This window comes from Rhinoderma darwinii (genome assembly GCF_050947455.1).
Source record: "Rhinoderma darwinii isolate aRhiDar2 chromosome 5 unlocalized genomic scaffold, aRhiDar2.hap1 SUPER_5_unloc_35, whole genome shotgun sequence".
Lineage (NCBI taxonomy): Eukaryota > Metazoa > Chordata > Amphibia > Anura > Rhinodermatidae > Rhinoderma > Rhinoderma darwinii.
Window position 1 is genome coordinate 19,255 of NW_027461793.1, and position 13,822 is coordinate 33,076.

The 13,822-nt window shown below is 47.6% G+C and overlaps 10 non-coding genes across 10 annotated transcripts; all 10 read right to left on the reverse strand.

Moving 5' to 3' along the window:
• Positions 1-200: 200 nt before the first annotated feature.
• On the reverse strand, positions 201-391 carry LOC142690817 (U2 spliceosomal RNA). Its single transcript, XR_012859501.1, has one exon. It is a non-coding gene; the product is annotated as a U2 spliceosomal RNA (small nuclear RNA).
• Positions 392-1,671: 1,280 nt separating this feature from the next.
• On the reverse strand, positions 1,672-1,862 carry LOC142690830 (U2 spliceosomal RNA). The gene has a single exon (XR_012859513.1). It is a non-coding gene; the product is annotated as a U2 spliceosomal RNA (small nuclear RNA).
• Positions 1,863-3,150: 1,288 nt separating this feature from the next.
• On the reverse strand, positions 3,151-3,341 carry LOC142690843 (U2 spliceosomal RNA). The gene has a single exon (XR_012859524.1). It is a non-coding gene; the product is annotated as a U2 spliceosomal RNA (small nuclear RNA).
• A 1,288-nt stretch (positions 3,342-4,629) lies between these two features.
• On the reverse strand, positions 4,630-4,820 carry LOC142690855 (U2 spliceosomal RNA). The gene has a single exon (XR_012859535.1). It is a non-coding gene; the product is annotated as a U2 spliceosomal RNA (small nuclear RNA).
• A 1,284-nt stretch (positions 4,821-6,104) lies between these two features.
• LOC142690867 (U2 spliceosomal RNA) lies at positions 6,105-6,295 on the reverse strand. Its single transcript, XR_012859546.1, has one exon. It is a non-coding gene; the product is annotated as a U2 spliceosomal RNA (small nuclear RNA).
• A 1,296-nt stretch (positions 6,296-7,591) lies between these two features.
• On the reverse strand, positions 7,592-7,782 carry LOC142690879 (U2 spliceosomal RNA). The gene has a single exon (XR_012859557.1). It is a non-coding gene; the product is annotated as a U2 spliceosomal RNA (small nuclear RNA).
• Positions 7,783-9,075: 1,293 nt separating this feature from the next.
• Positions 9,076-9,266, reverse strand: LOC142690891 (U2 spliceosomal RNA). Its single transcript, XR_012859568.1, has one exon. It is a non-coding gene; the product is annotated as a U2 spliceosomal RNA (small nuclear RNA).
• A 1,304-nt stretch (positions 9,267-10,570) lies between these two features.
• Positions 10,571-10,761, reverse strand: LOC142690903 (U2 spliceosomal RNA). Its single transcript, XR_012859579.1, has one exon. It is a non-coding gene; the product is annotated as a U2 spliceosomal RNA (small nuclear RNA).
• Positions 10,762-12,057: 1,296 nt separating this feature from the next.
• Positions 12,058-12,248, reverse strand: LOC142690915 (U2 spliceosomal RNA). The gene has a single exon (XR_012859590.1). It is a non-coding gene; the product is annotated as a U2 spliceosomal RNA (small nuclear RNA).
• Positions 12,249-13,536: 1,288 nt separating this feature from the next.
• LOC142690927 (U2 spliceosomal RNA) lies at positions 13,537-13,727 on the reverse strand. The gene has a single exon (XR_012859601.1). It is a non-coding gene; the product is annotated as a U2 spliceosomal RNA (small nuclear RNA).
• Positions 13,728-13,822: the final 95 nt, after the last annotated feature.

Here is a 13,822-nt window from a genome sequence, read left to right on the forward strand (position 1 = left end):
CACAGAAACACAGACGACACACAACAAGAGGTGGCAATCTATTCATTAATTGCATTTAATCAATGAGCTCATTATCACTCATGCATTGTCCAACAGGTGTTGAAATAATGGGATTAAAAGGGGAGATCCCTTCAGAAAGACAGAAACAATAGCAAAGACAAAAAACACTTTTGGAATCTGCTTTTAGTCAACACATAAGGAAAGGGTGCACCGGTCCTGGAAATACTGCAATACCAGGTCAATGCGTGGAGTGGACAGAGCAAGCTCTATTTCCATCTCCCTGTTCTAAAAATCCATTTAATATATGGTCCCCAGATAGGGGACGTATCAGATATTAAACTGATAAGAACAGATACTACACTTGATCTTAGCCAAAAGGCCGAGAAGCGATAATCCGAACGGGCCGCGCGTTGCCCGAGCCTGCCCGATACTGCTGTTCAGCCCTTGCAGCGATTCAGCCTACTTCTAGGCAATTCCATGGGGCCCTGCAGGCTCACACACTCACAGCTACACGGGAGGTGAATAAAGGCCGGAGAGGAAGCCAGACAGGATTTGCTTCTTTTGCTTGCACCACAATGCAGTGCTGAAAGAGGAGGAATCTACATAAAAACGCCTTCCTGGCAACGCCCAAATGCCCTGCTGCCATGCAGATAAACACTGGCAGCGGCAGCAAGTGCATGCCCACAGCCACCCCTTGTTCCTTCACACCTTGTATCAGCTGTAATCCAGTCCAGTCCAGTGCTGCCTGCTGAGCAGCACTGACCAACACTGCCTGGGCCCAGGCTTTTATCTCTGAGGCCCCATTATGATGTCAGAAAGCTGGCTCTGGAATCCTGAGGGCTCCACTATGACACGTGCAAAGTTCCGTCTGAACTTTATATAAGACGGTGAGGCTCAGTCAGTCACTCAGTGTTGCCTGAGAGGGCAACACTGCAACAGCCGGCCGCCAGGCTGTCTTTTTTTTGCACAGCTAGTTGCCTCCAGGAGGCCACAAGAGGGAGACAAGGGACTGCAAAATGGAAAATAGGCATCCACCAACTTTACAGACAACTTCTCCTTGCTCCTACAACCTCCATCCTTGCACAGTTTGTTATTCTTCTAGGTAACATAGTAACAAATCCAAATTGCTGCTCTCTTTGTAGGCAAGCAAGGCTTTGTTGCAACTGCAATTCTTACTTCTTCTTGAAATGTAGGGACGACAGTACATTCCATCACATCCATCTAGTGTACACAGGTAGGTCCATTGTGGCGGGCAGGCGAGCGGGCTGCTTTATTGGCTGTTTGCTGTTCCCCTACTCCACTCCACTATTTGACTGTTGTGCTGCATCAATCAATCAATCAATCAATCAATCAATCAATCAATCAATCAATCAGTGGCTGGCTCAGGTGCAGCTCTTTAACTTACCTAAAAGGGAGGGCGGAGAGAAGACAAGGAAGGTGAATGAGGTGTTCCAATGTGAAATGCCGGAAACACAGAAACACAGACGACACACAACAAGAGGTGGCAATCTATTCATTAATTGCATTTAATCAATGAGCTCATTATCACTCATGCATTGTCCAACAGGTGTTGAAATAATGGGATTAAAAGGGGAGATCCCTTCAGAAAGACAGAAACAATAGCAAAGACAAAAAACACTTTTGGAATCTGCTTTTAGTCAACACATAAGGAAAGGGTGCACCGGTCCTGGAAATACTGCAATACCAGGTCAATGCGTGGAGTGGACAGAGCAAGCTCTATTTCCATCTCCCTGTTCTAAAAATCCATTTAATATATGGTCCCCAGATAGGGGACGTATCAGATATTAAACTGATAAGAACAGATACTACACTTGATCTTAGCCAAAAGGCCGAGAAGCGATAACCCGAACGGGCCGCGCGTTGCCCGAGCCTGCCCGATACTGCTGTTCAGCCCTTGCAGCGATTCAGCCTACTTCTAGGCAATTCCATGGGGCCCTGCAGGCTCACACACTCACAGCTACACGGGAGGTGAATAAAGGCCGGAGAGGAAGCCAGACAGGATTTGCTTCTTTTGCTTGCACCACAATGCAGTGCTGAAAGAGGAGGAATCTACATAAAAACGCCTTCCTGGCAACGCCCAAATGCCCTGCTGCCATGCAGATAAACACTGGCAGCGGCAGCAAGTGCATGCCCACAGCCACCCCTTGTTCCTTCACACCTTGTATCAGCTGTAATCCAGTCCAGTCCAGTGCTGCCTGCTGAGCAGCACTGACCAACACTGCCTGGGCCCAGGCTTTTATCTCTGAGGCCCCATTATGATGTCAGAAAGCTGGCTCTGGAATCCTGAGGGCTCCACTATGACACGTGCAAAGTTCCGTCTGAACTTTATATAAGACGGTGAGGCTCAGTCAGTCACTCAGTGTTGCCTGAGAGGGCAACACTGCAACAGCCGGCCGCCAGGCTGTCTTTTTTTTGCACAGCTAGTTGCCTCCAGGAGGCCACAAGAGGGAGACAAGGGACTGCAAAATGGAAAATAGGCATCCACCAACTTTACAGACAACTTCTCCTTGCTCCTACAACCTCCATCCTTGCACAGTTTGTTATTCTTCTAGGTAACATAGTAACAAATCCAAATTGCTGCTCTCTTTGTAGGCAAGCAAGGCTTTGTTGCAACTGCAATTCTTACTTCTTCTTGAAATGTAGGGACGACAGTACATTCCATCACATCCATCTAGTGTACACAGGTAGGTCCATTGTGGCGGGCAGGCGAGCGGGCGGGCTGCTTTATTGGCTGTTTGCTGTTCCCCTACTCCACTCCACTATTTGACTGTTGTGCTGCATCAATCAATCAATCAATCAATCAATCAATCAATCAATCAATCAATCAATCAGTGGCTGGCTCAGGTGCAGCTCTTTAACTTACCTAAAAGGGAGGGCGGAGAGAAGACAAGGAAGGTGAATGAGGTGTTCCAATGTGAAATGCCGGAAACACAGAAACACAGACGACACACAACAAGAGGTGGCAATCTATTCATTAATTGCATTTAATCAATGAGCTCATTATCACTCATGCATTGTCCAACAGGTGTTGAAATAATGGGATTAAAAGGGGAGATCCCTTCAGAAAGACAGAAACAATAGCAAAGACAAAAAACACTTTTGGAATCTGCTTTTAGTCAACACATAAGGAAAGGGTGCACCGGTCCTGGAAATACTGCAATACCAGGTCAATGCGTGGAGTGGACAGAGCAAGCTCTATTTCCATCTCCCTGTTCTAAAAATCCATTTAATATATGGTCCCCAGATAGGGGACGTATCAGATATTAAACTGATAAGAACAGATACTACACTTGATCTTAGCCAAAAGGCCGAGAAGCGATAACCCGAACGGGCCGCGCGTTGCCCGAGCCTGCCCGATACTGCTGTTCAGCCCTTGCAGCGATTCAGCCTACTTCTAGGCAATTCCATGGGGCCCTGCAGGCTCACACACTCACAGCTACACGGGAGGTGAATAAAGGCCGGAGAGGAAGCCAGACAGGATTTGCTTCTTTTGCTTGCACCACAATGCAGTGCTGAAAGAGGAGGAATCTACATAAAAACGCCTTCCTGGCAACGCCCAAATGCCCTGCTGCCATGCAGATAAACACTGGCAGCGGCAGCAAGTGCATGCCCACAGCCACCCCTTGTTCCTTCACACCTTGTATCAGCTGTAATCCAGTCCAGTCCAGTGCTGCCTGCTGAGCAGCACTGACCAACACTGCCTGGGCCCAGGCTTTTATCTCTGAGGCCCCATTATGATGTCAGAAAGCTGGCTCTGGAATCCTGAGGGCTCCACTATGACACGTGCAAAGTTCCGTCTGAACTTTATATAAGACGGTGAGGCTCAGTCAGTCACTCAGTGTTGCCTGAGAGGGCAACACTGCAACAGCCGGCCGCCAGGCTGTCTTTTTTTTGCACAGCTAGTTGCCTCCAGGAGGCCACAAGAGGGAGACAAGGGACTGCAAAATGGAAAATAGGCATCCACCAACTTTACAGACAACTTCTCCTTGCTCCTACAACCTCCATCCTTGCACAGTTTGTTATTCTTCTAGGTAACATAGTAACAAATCCAAATTGCTGCTCTCTTTGTAGGCAAGCAAGGCTTTGTTGCAACTGCAATTCTTACTTCTTCTTGAAATGTAGGGACGACAGTACATTCCATCACATCCATCTAGTGTACACAGGTAGGTCCATTGTGGCGGGCAGGCGAGCGGGCGGGCTGCTTTATTGGCTGTTTGCTGTTCCCCTACTCCACTCCACTATTTGACTGTTGTGCTGCATCAATCAATCAATCAATCAATCAATCAATCAATCAATCAATCAATCAATCAGTGGCTGGCTCAGGTGCAGCTCTTTAACTTACCTAAAAGGGAGGGCGGAGAGAAGACAAGGAAGGTGAATGAGGTGTTCCAATGTGAAATGCCGGAAACACAGAAACACAGACGACACACAACAAGAGGTGGCAATCTATTCATTAATTGCATTTAATCAATGAGCTCATTATCACTCATGCATTGTCCAACAGGTGTTGAAATAATGGGATTAAAAGGGGAGATCCCTTCAGAAAGACAGAAACAATAGCAAAGACAAAAAACACTTTTGGAATCTGCTTTTAGTCAACACATAAGGAAAGGGTGCACCGGTCCTGGAAATACTGCAATACCAGGTCAATGCGTGGAGTGGACAGAGCAAGCTCTATTTCCATCTCCCTGTTCTAAAAATCCATTTAATATATGGTCCCCAGATAGGGGACGTATCAGATATTAAACTGATAAGAACAGATACTACACTTGATCTTAGCCAAAAGGCCGAGAAGCGATAACCCGAACGGGCCGCGCGTTGCCCGAGCCTGCCCGATACTGCTGTTCAGCCCTTGCAGCGATTCAGCCTACTTCTAGGCAATTCCATGGGGCCCTGCAGGCTCACACACTCACAGCTACACGGGAGGTGAATAAAGGCCGGAGAGGAAGCCAGACAGGATTTGCTTCTTTTGCTTGCACCACAATGCAGTGCTGAAAGAGGAGGAATCTACATAAAAACGCCTTCCTGGCAACGCCCAAATGCCCTGCTGCCATGCAGATAAACACTGGCAGCGGCAGCAAGTGCATGCCCACAGCCACCCCTTGTTCCTTCACACCTTGTATCAGCTGTAATCCAGTCCAGTCCAGTGCTGCCTGCTGAGCAGCACTGACCAACACTGCCTGGGCCCAGGCTTTTATCTCTGAGGCCCCATTATGATGTCAGAAAGCTGGCTCTGGAATCCTGAGGGCTCCACTATGACACGTGCAAAGTTCCGTCTGAACTTTATATAAGACGGTGAGGCTCAGTCAGTCACTCAGTGTTGCCTGAGAGGGCAACACTGCAACAGCCGGCCGCCAGGCTGTCTTTTTTTTGCACAGCTAGTTGCCTCCAGGAGGCCACAAGAGGGAGACAAGGGACTGCAAAATGGAAAATAGGCATCCACCAACTTTACAGACAACTTCTCCTTGCTCCTACAACCTCCATCCTTGCACAGTTTGTTATTCTTCTAGGTAACATAGTAACAAATCCAAATTGCTGCTCTCTTTGTAGGCAAGCAAGGCTTTGTTGCAACTGCAATTCTTACTTCTTCTTGAAATGTAGGGACGACAGTACATTCCATCACATCCATCTAGTGTACACAGGTAGGTCCATTGTGGCGGGCAGGCGAGCGGGCGGGCTGCTTTATTGGCTGTTTGCTGTTCCCCTACTCCACTCCACTATTTGACTGTTGTGCTGCATCAATCAATCAATCAATCAATCAATCAATCAATCAATCAATCAATCAGTGGCTGGCTCAGGTGCAGCTCTTTAACTTACCTAAAAGGGAGGGCGGAGAGAAGACAAGGAAGGTGAATGAGGTGTTCCAATGTGAAATGCCGGAAACACAGAAACACAGACGACACACAACAAGAGGTGGCAATCTATTCATTAATTGCATTTAATCAATGAGCTCATTATCACTCATGCATTGTCCAACAGGTGTTGAAATAATGGGATTAAAAGGGGAGATCCCTTCAGAAAGACAGAAACAATAGCAAAGACAAAAAACACTTTTGGAATCTGCTTTTAGTCAACACATAAGGAAAGGGTGCACCGGTCCTGGAAATACTGCAATACCAGGTCAATGCGTGGAGTGGACAGAGCAAGCTCTATTTCCATCTCCCTGTTCTAAAAATCCATTTAATATATGGTCCCCAGATAGGGGACGTATCAGATATTAAACTGATAAGAACAGATACTACACTTGATCTTAGCCAAAAGGCCGAGAAGCGATAACCCGAACGGGCCGCGCGTTGCCCGAGCCTGCCCGATACTGCTGTTCAGCCCTTGCAGCGATTCAGCCTACTTCTAGGCAATTCCATGGGGCCCTGCAGGCTCACACACTCACAGCTACACGGGAGGTGAATAAAGGCCGGAGAGGAAGCCAGACAGGATTTGCTTCTTTTGCTTGCACCACAATGCAGTGCTGAAAGAGGAGGAATCTACATAAAAACGCCTTCCTGGCAACGCCCAAATGCCCTGCTGCCATGCAGATAAACACTGGCAGCGGCAGCAAGTGCATGCCCACAGCCACCCCTTGTTCCTTCACACCTTGTATCAGCTGTAATCCAGTCCAGTCCAGTGCTGCCTGCTGAGCAGCACTGACCAACACTGCCTGGGCCCAGGCTTTTATCTCTGAGGCCCCATTATGATGTCAGAAAGCTGGCTCTGGAATCCTGAGGGCTCCACTATGACACGTGCAAAGTTCCGTCTGAACTTTATATAAGACGGTGAGGCTCAGTCAGTCACTCAGTGTTGCCTGAGAGGGCAACACTGCAACAGCCGGCCGCCAGGCTGTCTTTTTTTTGCACAGCTAGTTGCCTCCAGGAGGCCACAAGAGGGAGACAAGGGACTGCAAAATGGAAAATAGGCATCCACCAACTTTACAGACAACTTCTCCTTGCTCCTACAACCTCCATCCTTGCACAGTTTGTTATTCTTCTAGGTAACATAGTAACAAATCCAAATTGCTGCTCTCTTTGTAGGCAAGCAAGGCTTTGTTGCAACTGCAATTCTTACTTCTTCTTGAAATGTAGGGACGACAGTACATTCCATCACATCCATCTAGTGTACACAGGTAGGTCCATTGTGGCGGGCAGGCGAGCGGGCGGGCTGCTTTATTGGCTGTTTGCTGTTCCCCTACTCCACTCCACTATTTGACTGTTGTGCTGCATCAATCAATCAATCAATCAATCAATCAATCAATCAATCAATCAATCAATCAATCAATCAGTGGCTGGCTCAGGTGCAGCTCTTTAACTTACCTAAAAGGGAGGGCGGAGAGAAGACAAGGAAGGTGAATGAGGTGTTCCAATGTGAAATGCCGGAAACACAGAAACACAGACGACACACAACAAGAGGTGGCAATCTATTCATTAATTGCATTTAATCAATGAGCTCATTATCACTCATGCATTGTCCAACAGGTGTTGAAATAATGGGATTAAAAGGGGAGATCCCTTCAGAAAGACAGAAACAATAGCAAAGACAAAAAACACTTTTGGAATCTGCTTTTAGTCAACACATAAGGAAAGGGTGCACCGGTCCTGGAAATACTGCAATACCAGGTCAATGCGTGGAGTGGACAGAGCAAGCTCTATTTCCATCTCCCTGTTCTAAAAATCCATTTAATATATGGTCCCCAGATAGGGGACGTATCAGATATTAAACTGATAAGAACAGATACTACACTTGATCTTAGCCAAAAGGCCGAGAAGCGATAACCCGAACGGGCCGCGCGTTGCCCGAGCCTGCCCGATACTGCTGTTCAGCCCTTGCAGCGATTCAGCCTACTTCTAGGCAATTCCATGGGGCCCTGCAGGCTCACACACTCACAGCTACACGGGAGGTGAATAAAGGCCGGAGAGGAAGCCAGACAGGATTTGCTTCTTTTGCTTGCACCACAATGCAGTGCTGAAAGAGGAGGAATCTACATAAAAACGCCTTCCTGGCAACGCCCAAATGCCCTGCTGCCATGCAGATAAACACTGGCAGAGGCAGCAAGTGCATGCCCACAGCCACCCCTTGTTCCTTCACACCTTGTATCAGCTGTAATCCAGTCCAGTCCAGTGCTGCCTGCTGAGCAGCACTGACCAACACTGCCTGGGCCCAGGCTTTTATCTCTGAGGCCCCATTATGATGTCAGAAAGCTGGCTCTGGAATCCTGAGGGCTCCACTATGACACGTGCAAAGTTCCGTCTGAACTTTATATAAGACGGTGAGGCTCAGTCAGTCACTCAGTGTTGCCTGAGAGGGCAACACTGCAACAGCCGGCCGCCAGGCTGTCTTTTTTTTGCACAGCTAGTTGCCTCCAGGAGGCCACAAGAGGGGAGACAAGGGACTGCAAAATGGAAAATAGGCATCCACCAACTTTACAGACAACTTCTCCTTGCTCCTACAACCTCCATCCTTGCACAGTTTGTTATTCTTCTAGGTAACATAGTAACAAATCCAAATTGCTGCTCTCTTTGTAGGCAAGCAAGGCTTTGTTGCAACTGCAATTCTTACTTCTTCTTGAAATGTAGGGACGACAGTACATTCCATCACATCCATCTAGTGTACACAGGTAGGTCCATTGTGGCGGGCAGGCGAGCGGGCGGGCTGCTTTATTGGCTGTTTGCTGTTCCCCTACTCCACTCCACTATTTGACTGTTGTGCTGCATCAATCAATCAATCAATCAATCAATCAATCAATCAATCAATCAATCAATCAATCAGTGGCTGGCTCAGGTGCAGCTCTTTAACTTACCTAAAAGGGAGGGCGGAGAGAAGACAAGGAAGGTGAATGAGGTGTTCCAATGTGAAATGCCGGAAACACAGAAACACAGACGACACACAACAAGAGGTGGCAATCTATTCATTAATTGCATTTAATCAATGAGCTCATTATCACTCATGCATTGTCCAACAGGTGTTGAAATAATGGGATTAAAAGGGGAGATCCCTTCAGAAAGACAGAAACAATAGCAAAGACAAAAAACACTTTTGGAATCTGCTTTTAGTCAACACATAAGGAAAGGGTGCACCGGTCCTGGAAATACTGCAATACCAGGTCAATGCGTGGAGTGGACAGAGCAAGCTCTATTTCCATCTCCCTGTTCTAAAAATCCATTTAATATATGGTCCCCAGATAGGGGACGTATCAGATATTAAACTGATAAGAACAGATACTACACTTGATCTTAGCCAAAAGGCCGAGAAGCGATAACCCGAACGGGCCGCGCGTTGCCCGAGCCTGCCCGATACTGCTGTTCAGCCCTTGCAGCGATTCAGCCTACTTCTAGGCAATTCCATGGGGCCCTGCAGGCTCACACACTCACAGCTACACGGGAGGTGAATAAAGGCCGGAGAGGAAGCCAGACAGGATTTGCTTCTTTTGCTTGCACCACAATGCAGTGCTGAAAGAGGAGGAATCTACATAAAAACGCCTTCCTGGCAACGCCCAAATGCCCTGCTGCCATGCAGATAAACACTGGCAGCGGCAGCAAGTGCATGCCCACAGCCACCCCTTGTTCCTTCACACCTTGTATCAGCTGTAATCCAGTCCAGTCCAGTGCTGCCTGCTGAGCAGCACTGACCAACACTGCCTGGGCCCAGGCTTTTATCTCTGAGGCCCCATTATGATGTCAGAAAGCTGGCTCTGGAATCCTGAGGGCTCCACTATGACACGTGCAAAGTTCCGTCTGAACTTTATATAAGACGGTGAGGCTCAGTCAGTCACTCAGTGTTGCCTGAGAGGGCAACACTGCAACAGCCGGCCGCCAGGCTGTCTTTTTTTTGCACAGCTAGTTGCCTCCAGGAGGCCACAAGAGGGAGACAAGGGACTGCAAAATGGAAAATAGGCATCCACCAACTTTACAGACAACTTCTCCTTGCTCCTACAACCTCCATCCTTGCACAGTTTGTTATTCTTCTAGGTAACATAGTAACAAATCCAAATTGCTGCTCTCTTTGTAGGCAAGCAAGGCTTTGTTGCAACTGCAATTCTTACTTCTTCTTGAAATGTAGGGACGACAGTACATTCCATCACATCCATCTAGTGTACACAGGTAGGTCCATTGTGGCGGGCAGGCGAGCGGGCGGGCTGCTTTATTGGCTGTTTGCTGTTCCCCTACTCCACTCCACTATTTGACTGTTGTGCTGCATCAATCAATCAATCAATCAATCAATCAATCAATCAATCAATCAATCAATCAATCAATCAATCAATCAGTGGCTGGCTCAGGTGCAGCTCTTTAACTTACCTAAAAGGGAGGGCGGAGAGAAGACAAGGAAGGTGAATGAGGTGTTCCAATGTGAAATGCCGGAAACACAGAAACACAGACGACACACAACAAGAGGTGGCAATCTATTCATTAATTGCATTTAATCAATGAGCTCATTATCACTCATGCATTGTCCAACAGGTGTTGAAATAATGGGATTAAAAGGGGAGATCCCTTCAGAAAGACAGAAACAATAGCAAAGACAAAAAACACTTTTGGAATCTGCTTTTAGTCAACACATAAGGAAAGGGTGCACCGGTCCTGGAAATACTGCAATACCAGGTCAATGCGTGGAGTGGACAGAGCAAGCTCTATTTCCATCTCCCTGTTCTAAAAATCCATTTAATATATGGTCCCCAGATAGGGGACGTATCAGATATTAAACTGATAAGAACAGATACTACACTTGATCTTAGCCAAAAGGCCGAGAAGCGATAACCCGAACGGGCCGCGCGTTGCCCGAGCCTGCCCGATACTGCTGTTCAGCCCTTGCAGCGATTCAGCCTACTTCTAGGCAATTCCATGGGGCCCTGCAGGCTCACACACTCACAGCTACACGGGAGGTGAATAAAGGCCGGAGAGGAAGCCAGACAGGATTTGCTTCTTTTGCTTGCACCACAATGCAGTGCTGAAAGAGGAGGAATCTACATAAAAACGCCTTCCTGGCAACGCCCAAATGCCCTGCTGCCATGCAGATAAACACTGGCAGCGGCAGCAAGTGCATGCCCACAGCCACCCCTTGTTCCTTCACACCTTGTATCAGCTGTAATCCAGTCCAGTCCAGTGCTGCCTGCTGAGCAGCACTGACCAACACTGCCTGGGCCCAGGCTTTTATCTCTGAGGCCCCATTATGATGTCAGAAAGCTGGCTCTGGAATCCTGAGGGCTCCACTATGACACGTGCAAAGTTCCGTCTGAACTTTATATAAGACGGTGAGGCTCAGTCAGTCACTCAGTGTTGCCTGAGAGGGCAACACTGCAACAGCCGGCCGCCAGGCTGTCTTTTTTTTGCACAGCTAGTTGCCTCCAGGAGGCCACAAGAGGGAGACAAGGGACTGCAAAATGGAAAATAGGCATCCACCAACTTTACAGACAACTTCTCCTTGCTCCTACAACCTCCATCCTTGCACAGTTTGTTATTCTTCTAGGTAACATAGTAACAAATCCAAATTGCTGCTCTCTTTGTAGGCAAGCAAGGCTTTGTTGCAACTGCAATTCTTACTTCTTCTTGAAATGTAGGGACGACAGTACATTCCATCACATCCATCTAGTGTACACAGGTAGGTCCATTGTGGCGGGCAGGCGAGCGGGCGGGCTGCTTTATTGGCTGTTTGCTGTTCCCCTACTCCACTCCACTATTTGACTGTTGTGCTGCATCAATCAATCAATCAATCAATCAATCAATCAATCAATCAATCAATCAATCAATCAATCAGTGGCTGGCTCAGGTGCAGCTCTTTAACTTACCTAAAAGGGAGGGCGGAGAGAAGACAAGGAAGGTGAATGAGGTGTTCCAATGTGAAATGCCGGAAACACAGAAACACAGACGACACACAACAAGAGGTGGCAATCTATTCATTAATTGCATTTAATCAATGAGCTCATTATCACTCATGCATTGTCCAACAGGTGTTGAAATAATGGGATTAAAAGGGGAGATCCCTTCAGAAAGACAGAAACAATAGCAAAGACAAAAAACACTTTTGGAATCTGCTTTTAGTCAACACATAAGGAAAGGGTGCACCGGTCCTGGAAATACTGCAATACCAGGTCAATGCGTGGAGTGGACAGAGCAAGCTCTATTTCCATCTCCCTGTTCTAAAAATCCATTTAATATATGGTCCCCAGATAGGGGACGTATCAGATATTAAACTGATAAGAACAGATACTACACTTGATCTTAGCCAAAAGGCCGAGAAGCGATAACCCGAACGGGCCGCGCGTTGCCCGAGCCTGCCCGATACTGCTGTTCAGCCCTTGCAGCGATTCAGCCTACTTCTAGGCAATTCCATGGGGCCCTGCAGGCTCACACACTCACAGCTACACGGGAGGTGAATAAAGGCCGGAGAGGAAGCCAGACAGGATTTGCTTCTTTTGCTTGCACCACAATGCAGTGCTGAAAGAGGAGGAATCTACATAAAAACGCCTTCCTGGCAACGCCCAAATGCCCTGCTGCCATGCAGATAAACACTGGCAGCGGCAGCAAGTGCATGCCCACAGCCACCCCTTGTTCCTTCACACCTTGTATCAGCTGTAATCCAGTCCAGTCCAGTGCTGCCTGCTGAGCAGCACTGACCAACACTGCCTGGGCCCAGGCTTTTATCTCTGAGGCCCCATTATGATGTCAGAAAGCTGGCTCTGGAATCCTGAGGGCTCCACTATGACACGTGCAAAGTTCCGTCTGAACTTTATATAAGACGGTGAGGCTCAGTCAGTCACTCAGTGTTGCCTGAGAGGGCAACACTGCAACAGCCGGCCGCCAGGCTGTCTTTTTTTTGCACAGCTAGTTGCCTCCAGGAGGCCACAAGAGGGAGACAAGGGACTGCAAAATGGAAAATAGGCATCCACCAACTTTACAGACAACTTCTCCTTGCTCCTACAACCTCCATCCTTGCACAGTTTGTTATTCTTCTAGGTAACATAGTAACAAATCCAAATTGCTGCTCTCTTTGTAGGCAAGCAAGGCTTTGTTGCAACTGCAATTCTTACTTCTTCTTGAAATGTAGGGACGACAGTACATTCCATCACATCCATCTAGTGTACACAGGTAGGTCCATTGTGGCGGGCAGGCGAGCGGGCGGGCTGCTTTATTGGCTGTTTGCTGTTCCCCTACTCCACTCCACTATTTGACTGTTGTGCTGCATCAATCAATCAATCAATCAATCAATCAATCAATCAATCAATCAATCAATCAGTGGCTGGCTCAGGTGCAGCTCTTTAACTTACCTAAAAGGGAGGGCGGAGAGAAGACAAGGAAGGTGAATGAGGTGTTCCAATGTGAAATGCCGGAAACACAGAAACACAGACGACACACAACAAGAGGTGGCAATCTATTCATTAATTGCATTTAATCAATGAGCTCATTATCACTCATGCATTGTCCAACAGGTGTTGAAATAATGGGATTAAAAGGGGAGATCCCTTCAGAAAGACAGAAACAATAGCAAAGACAAAAAACACTTTTGGAATCTGCTTTTAGTCAACACATAAGGAAAGGGTGCACCGGTCCTGGAAATACTGCAATACCAGGTCAATGCGTGGAGTGGACAGAGCAAGCTCTATTTCCATCTCCCTGTTCTAAAAATCCATTTAATATATGGTCCCCAGATAGGGGACGTATCAGATATTAAACTGATAAGAACAGATACTACACTTGATCTTAGCCAAAAGGCCGAGAAGCGATAACCCGAACGGGCCGCGCGTTGCCCGAGCCTGCCCGATACTGCTGTTCAGCCCTTGCAGCGATTCAGCCTACTTCTAGGCAATTCCATGGGGCCC